This window comes from Lygodium microphyllum, chromosome 30 (assembly GCF_053477565.2).
Source record: "Lygodium microphyllum isolate KBCC chromosome 30, Lygodium_microphyllum_v1.1.10, whole genome shotgun sequence".
Lineage (NCBI taxonomy): Eukaryota > Viridiplantae > Streptophyta > Polypodiopsida > Schizaeales > Lygodiaceae > Lygodium > Lygodium microphyllum.
Genome location: NC_141164.1, coordinates 27,627,439 through 27,638,110, shown reverse-complemented (window position 1 = coordinate 27,638,110; position 10,672 = coordinate 27,627,439).

The window sequence follows — 10,672 nt, the reverse complement described above, 5'->3', positions numbered from 1 at the left end:
TGATGGTAACAGTGTAGCCTTGTTCATGTACAAGAATATTATCACCCGTTTTGGCAGTCCCCTTGAGCTGGTAAGTGACAGAGGCACTCATTTTCTTAACAAAATCATGGAGGAGCTGACGGAACTGTATAAGATCAGCCATCGCAAGTCCACTCCCTACTACCCCAGAGCCAATGGCCAAGTTGAAGTCACCAATCGCATTCTCTGCTCGATTCTGACAAGAACGATTGCCACACATCGTTGCGACTGGGATGATCGACTTATAGAGGCCCTCTGGGCATACAGAACCTCCCATAAGGCAGCTACAGGACAGACCCCTTTTCAGTTAGTGTATGGTACAGAAGCCGTCTTCCCTGTTGAACTGGAATTTCCCTCTTTGCGAGTGGTAGTTAAAGAACTCTTGGGAGATAGTGAGTCACTTCAACACCATCTCCTGTACTTGGAATGCTTGGACGAGATACGGCGGATGGCCCTACAGTGCATGAAAACTACTCAGGCGTGACGCAAGGCCTATCATGACAATTTCATCAAGCACAAGGAGTTCAAAGAAGGTGATATTTTTCTAGCCTATGATTTGAGATTTGGCAAGTTTCCTGGCCAGCTTCAACAACGGTGAATGGGTCCATACAAGGTACTTGCTGTCAATCCTAAAGGCTCTATTCAGGTGTAGACTGTTGATGCCTCTGATGATCCTTTCCTCATCAATGGCTATCGCCTGAAGATGTACTTTCATCTCCTTGGGGATCTTGACAATCACAGTCGGCCTACCCCCTCCCTTTTGGGCGTCGCACTATCCTTCTCGTCGTGCTTTTGATAGCCCTTATGATTCTCCTCATAAGGCGGTCTCATTCTGCTATCCCCTCACAGAAACATCTCAACCCGACATTGTTATCTTCTCGTCAGATTCAACAATAGTGGCGAGGTTGGTCCTGACACATGGTATTTCTACAATTCTCTTTCTTAATGAAAAAAAAAGGAAAACAAAGAAAAAAAAACAACAATAAATGAAACTGTTATAGGAGAAAAGGAAGAAATTCCCTATTATAACAGGCCTCATTCCAAGAAAAGGTGGAAACACCCTTGGGTGAGAAGCTGACAGTGGAAAAGGTGGTAACACCCCGCAGTTTAGGATAGCTGACTCATCACCAGCAGAACCTTTCCAGCAAGTAATTTGAAGCCACCTCCCTTGGTGCGCTGTCTTTGCAATATCAATCCGTCTGCCCTTCTTAACAGACGCCTCTTCTTACAAATCATTGAAGTATGAGATTGGTTCACTGTCTCCCTGGGTACGCCTCGTCTTCAAGATCCTGATGACCACAACTACCGACATGATCTTCATCACTAACCCCTTGAGTGATGTGAGCTTTCATCCTAACAGGATGGGGACGTGAGTATGGGCTGCCCTCTGTATCTATCAGAGAGTGAGACAGAGGGTGGGGTGAGTGACCAGTCTTTCCTTTTAAATCAAATACGAGGTGAGATGTGTGAACGGAGTGTTGCACACATGGGATGGGCCTCTCAATGCACAATGCACGATTTGTTTCTGTGCACTGCATCATAAGGATCCCTGGCCTTCCTTCTTGCACTGTATGCCAGCACAGGGTGGGATACACAGTTGCACCATCAAAAGCGCACAAGGTATACAACCTCTGCACAAGTGACAGTGAGGATTACATCAATGGGTTTTAGGAAAGGGTTGCCCTTTGTATCTATCAACAGAGCGTGAGACAGAGGGTGGACTGAGTGTGACTGATGTTTTTTCAATCAATTATCGAGAGGTGAGGATTGAGGGACGTTACAACAATTGGAGTCAGGTACGTTCCCGTTTCCCTATGCACCCATGGGTTGGGTCTCTGCCATCAACACAAGACACGTCATTCTGTTGTGTATACTGCACTGCCAGGCTCCTTGGCCTTCCTACTTGCACCTATACCAGACGGGTTGGACGCACTGTTGCACAATTAATTGTGCACCATGTCATACTCCCTCTGCACCATTCCTTTGTCGATTTCTAAACCGGGTGTGAGCTCTGGGTTTTCATCATTATTTCCTCGAGTGATGTTAGTCATGGGGCGAGTGACTGCTCTTTCAATCCATTTGAGTGATCGTAAGTTGAGTGTAATATCCCTCGTCATTGCCGAATTTCCTGTGATTCCTTCAACCAGCTATCTCCCTGGACGCTGTTGCGTGGTCCCTGCCACGAAGGACAAAGGACATGTGCTGTGAAGACACCTTGTTACCTCCTCTAGCCGACACAACGACACCAGACGCAACCTCGATAGTCGACATTCCTCCTCGGCAATATGGGCCAAGTTTTTCTAACCCTACACCTTCTGTTTCTCAGTGAGGGTCATGTCTTAAGTGCGGGGACATTCGTGGTTGGTCTGATGTGTGGTACTAGGTCCTTGATGTTCGATTTTCCCTTCCTACTATAGTCTTAAGTGTGGGAACATATCCCTGTGCGTCTATGTTGTATACCCCTAGGCATATATCCTGTTCTGATCATATATCTATGCCATGACTTTATTCTATCCTGATGGGGTCCCTTCCCCCTCTTTCGTTCTATTTCACCCTGTCCTCGGGGTTATTCTTTGACTGTTTTCCTTTATCCTTTGTTTTGTGACTTTTTCATATGAATGCACCCTACATTTACCGGAATCCCAATCCAAGCTTAAAATCCTGTTCATCCCTTTGAACTGCCTATTTTTCCTTTTTACCGACCCTTGTTCCGACAGACGGTTCTCAAGTTATTAATTTTTGAAGCAATTCCCGTAAATGGGATGATTTTCCTTGGGAACGTGTCTTTATTGCTTCAGAACCCTAATCTAATATGCTAGCCCTGTCCTGCCCATTCCCCCTAACATTTTTCCTTTTTCCTTTGTGTCATTTCGATGCACGGTTCATCCGTTATTAATTTTTGCGGGTTTTCAGGCCCTTTTTTGTGTTTATTTTTCACATTTTTTCATGTGAACCTGCCCTATTTTCACCAGAATTCCAGTTTGACTTGACAGCCATATCCTGTCAACCTTTCCCCTACTTTTTCCTTTTTCCTCCCCCCTCTTCCAACTGCCGGATTTTTAGTTATTACTTTTTTCGAGTGTTTTCGGATGCATTTTTCGTGTTTTTTCCATGTGAACCCCTCCTAATTTCCCCCAAACTAAGTTTTGATGCACCATCCCTATGAATCCCTTTCTTTCGAACATTTTTCATTTTTACTGTCCTCTATTCCAGTGCACGGTTTTTCCCGTATTAATTTCCGCGTCCATTTTCAGGCCTATTTTTGGGGTTTTTCCCATGTGAATGCATCCTATCTCAATCAAAACTATGTTTTTCCGTGATAGCATTGTTGGTGACCTTGTTTTGCACAATTTTCCTTCTTTCCTCCCTTCATTCCGATGTGCGGATTTTTCGATATTAATACCCGTATGTGTTTTTCCCATGTGAACACCCTGATTTTGCCCCAGACCCGGTGTTGCATATTTCTATCATTTTGCCCTCGTCTCCTGGCACAATTTTCCTTTTTACGGATTTTTGATTTGACGAACGGTTTGGATTTTATTAATTTTTCTTCCTTTTTCCCGTGTGATTGCGTTTCTTGTGTTGCGCATGAACGCGCATGTTTCTGGTTTTATGCTCCTCGGGACGCCCCCCGGCATCTGTGATATGCACATCACCGTCCCTGCCCCGTTTGACCCGGGCACTGCAAAATTTTTTTTACCCCTGCCCGTGCATGCACACAGAAAGAACATATATATATCATTTTTAAAAAAAAACAAACACAAAAGAATAGAAAGAACATAAAGCTAGAAAAAGAAAAAGGCAAAAGAAAAAACATGCTTGTTTGTCGTTGCGAGCCCGCATCTCCCCCTTCCTCCCTGCTTCTTCCTTCTCCCTCTCTTCTTCTCCTTTCTCTTCTTTCCTCCTCCTCCTCCCCCTCCTTCTCTTCTTCCTTTTCCTCCTTCTTCTCTCCCCCCCTCGGCCGCCCAGAGCCTGTGCCGCCGTCTTCTCTCCCTCGGCCGCTGTGGACGCCCCTCCGCCGCTGCTCATGAACGCTGCCTCCTCGATGGCCTTGCGCCTGACGGATGCCCTCCCGCCGTCCCCTGCTGCTTCGACGCCGCTTTGCCCCTCGACGCCGCCCACCGTGCCATCGCTGCCACCGTGTCCGCCTCCTCAGCAACCTCCAATCCCCTCCTCCACACCCTCCACCTCCTCCTCCTTCCCCTCCTCCTCCTCCTCCTCCACCACCACTAGCCACACCCTCCACCACCTCCTCCTCCTCCCCCTCCTCCTCCTCCTCCTCCTCCTCCTCCAACCACCCTTCTGGTTAGTTTCTAACCTTACTTCCCACCTAAACTAACACTAGTTAACCACTAACCTAACATTAGTTAATAACTAACCTAACACTAGTTAGCACCTCAACTAACCCTAGTTAGTTCAATTAACCCTAATTAAACTAACCCTAGTTAGTTACCCTTAACCCAAGCTTAACTAACCCTAGTTAGATTAACTGACCATTAGTTAGATACCTTACTAGACTTAACCTAAGTAAGCTAATTTACCAGACTTAACCAAACTAACCAGACTAACCAGACTAACCTAACTAACTTAATTGATTTACTCAACTAAGTTAACTTAATCAACTTTCTCAGACTAAGCTCACTTAATTCACTTAATCTACTCAGTTAGCCCCCGTTCCTGCCTTTTCTCTTCCGTTATTTTCCCACTGTGTACGGTGTGCTAGTGGGCATTCATGCGCAAGGACACGCTTCCGACTTGTTCGTGCGGTGGAGTATTGCAGTCAGCTGTTCACACGCAGTCATCCTTTGCTATTCACATGTAGCCCGAGTACCGCCTTTTATTTTCCAACCCGTAAATACATACAAATACATTAAAAAATAAACAGAAAACACATAAAAATTCCAAAAATTCATTTAAAAATCAGAAAAAGTACATTTTTTTGAAAATTTACCAATATTGTTGAAATTATTTGAAATATTTTTAAAGTGGAAATTAAAACAAATAAGTTACAGAAAATTTAAAATCTGAAAATTCATTCAAAATTACATGAAAAATGAGTAAAATTCATTAAAAATAGTAAAAATATAGAAATAAATTTAAAAAAATTCCAAAAAATTCCACAAATCTCATTGTCTCTTTTTCCACTAATTTCTCAATTAAAAGTATTTCCATAAAAGGCACAAATATTATTTAAAGCCAAAAAACCCTAATTTTAATACTTCACTTTATAAAAATTCATTTTAAATCCTAAAAATCAGCTGAAAATCATGGATAAATTAACATACATTGTGGACACTTGCTAGATAGCTGTAAATTCACTCTTACATTTCATAACATATTCATGTGTCATATATCTTGATTTATGAATTAAAAAAAACAGTAAACAAATAAAAATAATAAAACAAATAAAACAAACCAAATAATATACACAAAACAAATACACCTAAAATATAAATGAAAAAAACCATAAATAAACAAAATAAAAAATAAAAATAAAAATAAAATAAAAATCAACAAAAACATTAAGGTGCTTTATTTTTTTGAGTCAGTGGTCTTTATTTTTGTTTGATTGGATTCCTTGCATTTGGGGGGACTACTCCATGCGCCTTCAATCCATTGCATACACACCCCTACCACGTATTTATTTTGTGAGCTTTATTCATTTTTATTATCCCTTAACCACATTTAATTGCTAAAATGAACTATACTCACCCACCTTTTTCACACCCATTCGCGCTAAACACACAGTTTCTAATAATAAAAATTAACCAGCTGTTCACTTTGTACGTGCTACATGCGCTTAAGAGGCACCTTAATTTTTAATAAAAATGAACCAACCGTCACAAAAAAGCACGTGTTGACAAAAAAGCGCTCCGCATCACTATTAATTTTTAATTAATGAATTTGCATTTAGAGATCCAATCTAGGAATCGTAGTACGGGTTTTGATAAAGCACCGTTTCACCCTATTAAATTGTAATTAAAATTTTAAGAAGGAACCATTGTTTTCTTATTAAGGTTTATAACCTAATAAAATGTCACCCATTGTTAATAATTTCTTAAAATGAACCCTTCATTAAAACAATTCCCCCTCACTGCACTTTTTTTTTCCCTTTTTAATAAACACGCTTCGTGGGATGGGCGTGTAAAGTCCTTTTAGTTGAAACTGATGGTCAAGGTTATGGTTAGGTCCTGATGTACATTTTTATGGTATTATGGTTTGTCTATGTGCTATGATTACGGGTACGGTTTGTAGTTTTTTCTTTCTTTCTTGCTTGATACGGGGTTTTGGGTGCTTGTTTATTGCATCGCATGAAGTTTTCGATCGCATAAGTGTAGAGGTCATGTTGAATTTTTTCTAGGATGTGGGTTGTTTGGGGTGGTAAATGGATTAGCTACGTCTGTGTATGTGTGTCCTTCTTTTGATTGATTTCTTTTTTATAGCACTTTGGTTGTTTTGCAGGCATTCTTTGTGATTGTCTATGTTGTGGTGTGTGTGTTTTTCATCTTAATGACGCCTCATGCTCCTCCTCCTATCCAGTATGTTCCGCTGGTCAATAGGAATTATTCTTCCCTACTGGCTTTTGAGCCTATAGCGAAAGCCGAAGTTACGACTTTCATAGCATACAACAAGAAGTTGAGCCTGGTTCATGGTGCTTCCATGATATTGACACCCCGAGGATTAGAGAAGGCTTTGTCTCTTCCCTACAAAGGAGAGCCCTCTGTTATAGCTAGACAATTATTCTCCAACGATGAGATTTTCAAGCTGTTACAGAAGCGAACCAATCAAATTCTAGATGTTAAGAAAGTGATCAACACTTTAGGAGTCTCTTTTTCCATGATCACTAATCCTCTTTGGAAGTTGGTCTGCCAGTTTCTTCAAGACAGGTTTATGCCTGCCAAAACACCATTCCATTACTTGTCCAAAGAGCTCTTCACAGCTTCCAGGATGGTATTAAAAGGAGTGGCTATTGATTGGAGTACTTACCTACTTACAAAGATGGATCAACATTTTGTCAAAGTAACCAAAGGAAATGTTACAAATGTCACCTATGGTTCCTACCTGTATGCTTTCTTGACATACTCAGGCCTAAAGAAGGGTGTGCTTCCACCTTCTTCATCTGATCCAGTACCTCCCCCTCCACCTTCAGAAGAGTCAGAACCTATTGATATAGAGGATCTTGATTCTCCTCCTCCACTGGTCATTCAGCGAAAGCGCTTGAAGCGTGTGGCAGATAAAACTTCTTCAGTTCTTCCTTCAGTCACAATTCTTGCTACATCTGGCAGTGACCTCCTTGCCTATCTCACTTGTAACAATTTGTTTAGGGCACATAGAGAGGATTCTTTGGACATATCAGTCCTTCATTGAACAGTTTAGTGTTGGGAGATGCCACTCCATTCCTCTGTAAAGACATTCAGAGTTTGATTGGACTTTCAGTGACAGCTTGTGCTCAACAGTTGTATGCTTCCTTTTATGAAGAACTGATGCAGTCCAAAGACCAATTGCATAAGGCAACCTTAGAGTTAGCCTCTGCTAAAGATACACTTGCAGATCTATTTAAACAGATGGAGCAACAAATCCAAATGATTGAGACTCAAAGAGAAGAGATATCTTCTTTGAAGATTCAGTTAACAGAAGCTCAGTCAGAGGTCACTAAAGTCTCAGACAAGAAAGAGAGGATGTCCAAAGAAGCTCAAGAGTTTCAGACTCTTTTAGATGCAAAACTCTCAGGCTTACAGACTGCTCATGACACAGTGGAATCACAAGCTTCCCAAATCAAGCAGTTGCAAGACCAACTGACGTAGTCACGGTCTGTTCCTCCAAGCCCCAATGTTCCTATGATTCCTTCTATCTCTAAGCAGGACTTGGCAATTCTCTAGAGACAGGCCACATTGTGTCCTTTGTTCCAAGATAAAGTGAAAAGATTGCAGTCCAGGATAGATTTGTTATGGTCAACATTTGAGCATTTCCAGGAGTATGTTCCTCTGGACCATTCTTTCTTTGTCCACTATCAGTTGCAGAAGTTGGCCTTTTACATGAAGCTTTCAACGATGGATCTTCCTCTTCCAGAGGATGGTTGGAGTGGGGCTTGGTCTCCTGAGTTACTGACAGAAGTGGTCCGTATGGTGTTTGAAGATTCTGTGACGACGGATGCCATGTTGCTGTCTTACATGTATCTACGGGAGATCTGTTGATTCCAAATGAAGTAGATATGGCCTGGTATGTGGGGGATGTGGTTTTGCAAGCTATTTTATATGTCAACTATTTGGAGTTGCGGATAGATGACATGTTCCAGTGTTACTCCTAAAAAATGGCTACTTGCCCTGATAATTCATGGCATTCAATGATTGATTTTGTGGTCCTGAATCAACGTCAGAATACAGCTTCTACCTATGTACAGAGCACTAACCAACCGAGGATGGATCTCTTAGCTTACCTTTCCAAAAACCATCCATTTGATTAAACCTTTTTTGATGCCTATCAAAGAAGATCTGTCTTAGGTCCCTCTGTTCCTAGCCTACTGTACTACCAACAAATGGCTCATCGCTATGATACCTATCTTTCCCTTTATCAAACCAATTCAGCAGCAATCTTACCTCTTCTTTTCCAACCTCAATCTTTTCCTCAAATTCCCATATTACCTATTGCTCTTTTATCGAAGATAGAGTATTTTCCCCTTCTCCACCATGCCCTTCACCATCTATCCATATACCTTCTACTTTTCGTGTTTATCAATTAACACCTTTCCTAAATGATTCCCTTAAATTTTTAGCCACTCCTTCTTTATCTTATTCCTCCTTTTATGATTTTGGCTACCCATCTCTTCATCCTCTGTTACTTATTCCACTTCCATCTTCTACCAATTCTATTTCTCAACCCCCTCGGTTGGTTAGTGAATACGATGGATTTGATCAGCAGATTCCCAGAAGAAGAGAATGGAGCTCGACTGATTCTCAAAAGTGGCTACTTGCCCTGATAATTCATGGCATTCAATGATTGATTCTGTGGTCCTGAATCAACGTCAGAATACAGCTTCTACCTATGTACAAAGCACTAACCAACTGAGGGTGGATCTCTTAGCTTACCTTTCCAAAAACCATCCATTTGATTCAACCTTTTTTGATGCCTATAAGAGAATATCTGTCTTAGGTCCCTCCATTCCTAGCCTACTGTACTACCAACAAATGGCTCATCGCTATGATACCTATATTTCCCTTTATCAAACCAATTCAGCAGCAATCTTACCTCTTCTTTTCCAACCTCAATCTTTTCCTCAAATTCCCATATTTACCTATTGCTCTTTTATCGAAGATAGAGTATTTTTCCCTTCTCCACCATGCCCTTCACCATCTATCCATATACCTTCTACTTTTCGTGGTTATCAATTAACACCTTTCCTAACTGATTCCCTTAAATTTTTAGCCACTCCTTCTTTATCTTATTCCTCCTTTTATGATTTTGGCTACCCATCTCTTCATCCTCTGTTACTTATTCCACTTCCATCTTCTACCACTTCTATTTCTCAACTGTCTCAGTTGGTTAGTGAATACGATGGATTTGATTAGCAGATTCCCAGAAGAAGAGAATGGAGCTCAGTTGATTCTCTTACAGGACCACAGATAAACTCGCTAATAATTCCAGGAGATTGGACAACTGCCAGTCAAGCATATCAGAACTACCTTCATTTTGCTCATCAATATTCACAATCTCTAGATCCTTCAGTGAGATTGACAGCTTATTTTGCTTGGTATCTAGCATACATGCATAGGCATTCCCATAATGGTCAAAAGGCCATTCCAAAGCTTTGTATGAATGTCAATGTGAATATTGATTCCCACCAGTTGGATGTCCTGTATTTTCATGCCCTATGTCTACCTAGCAGATACCTTGTTTTGCTAGAAATGATGTGCTACCTACAGTTCTTTCAAAATCCTCCAAAGACATTTGTAGATGAATCCTTCTCCATGGATCGTTTTCGAAACCACCAAGCCTTCAAAAGGGATCATCTTCATTGATGCCTTTGCCATGTATTTTGGATGATTCTTAATGATAGATATATCTTTCTTTTTGGAGGTGTCATTCAGATGGTTGTGTTAGTGTTTGTGTGGTGTTGTAATATTTGTATGTGATGAGTTCGTGCTGATTGAGAATAATTTGTTTGAGAGCTCTTTTCAAACTATTGATGGAGGATGAACACCTATGGTGCAAAGCTGAAGAGAACCTCTCATATTCTTTGCAAATTTGTTATGACTTTTAAATGATTAATCAGATGAGTTAATGAATAATGAAAGTTTTCCTTTAGTAGTATTTTCTATTAGATACATGTAATAAGTTGGGGTTGTGGTCTGGCAAGATTATTGAAGATCCAACGAAAGATAAAATTGAGCTCTTTAATGAACTTATATTATTCTTTTCCTTAGGTCGCAAGGACGCTTCCTTTCTAAGTGTGGGAATATGTTGAGAGTGGAAAAAGATTGAATTTTTGACTGATTTTTGTTGTTTTTGAGGTTTGAATGATTGATTTTTGATGGATTTAGAGTGATGTATGGTTGTTAATGGAAGTATTTGAGAGTTTTTTGGATGATATTGATTATGTTTTGGAAGTTCATGATGATTCTCAGTGGAGATATGAAGCTCTATGATGTTCTGTTGA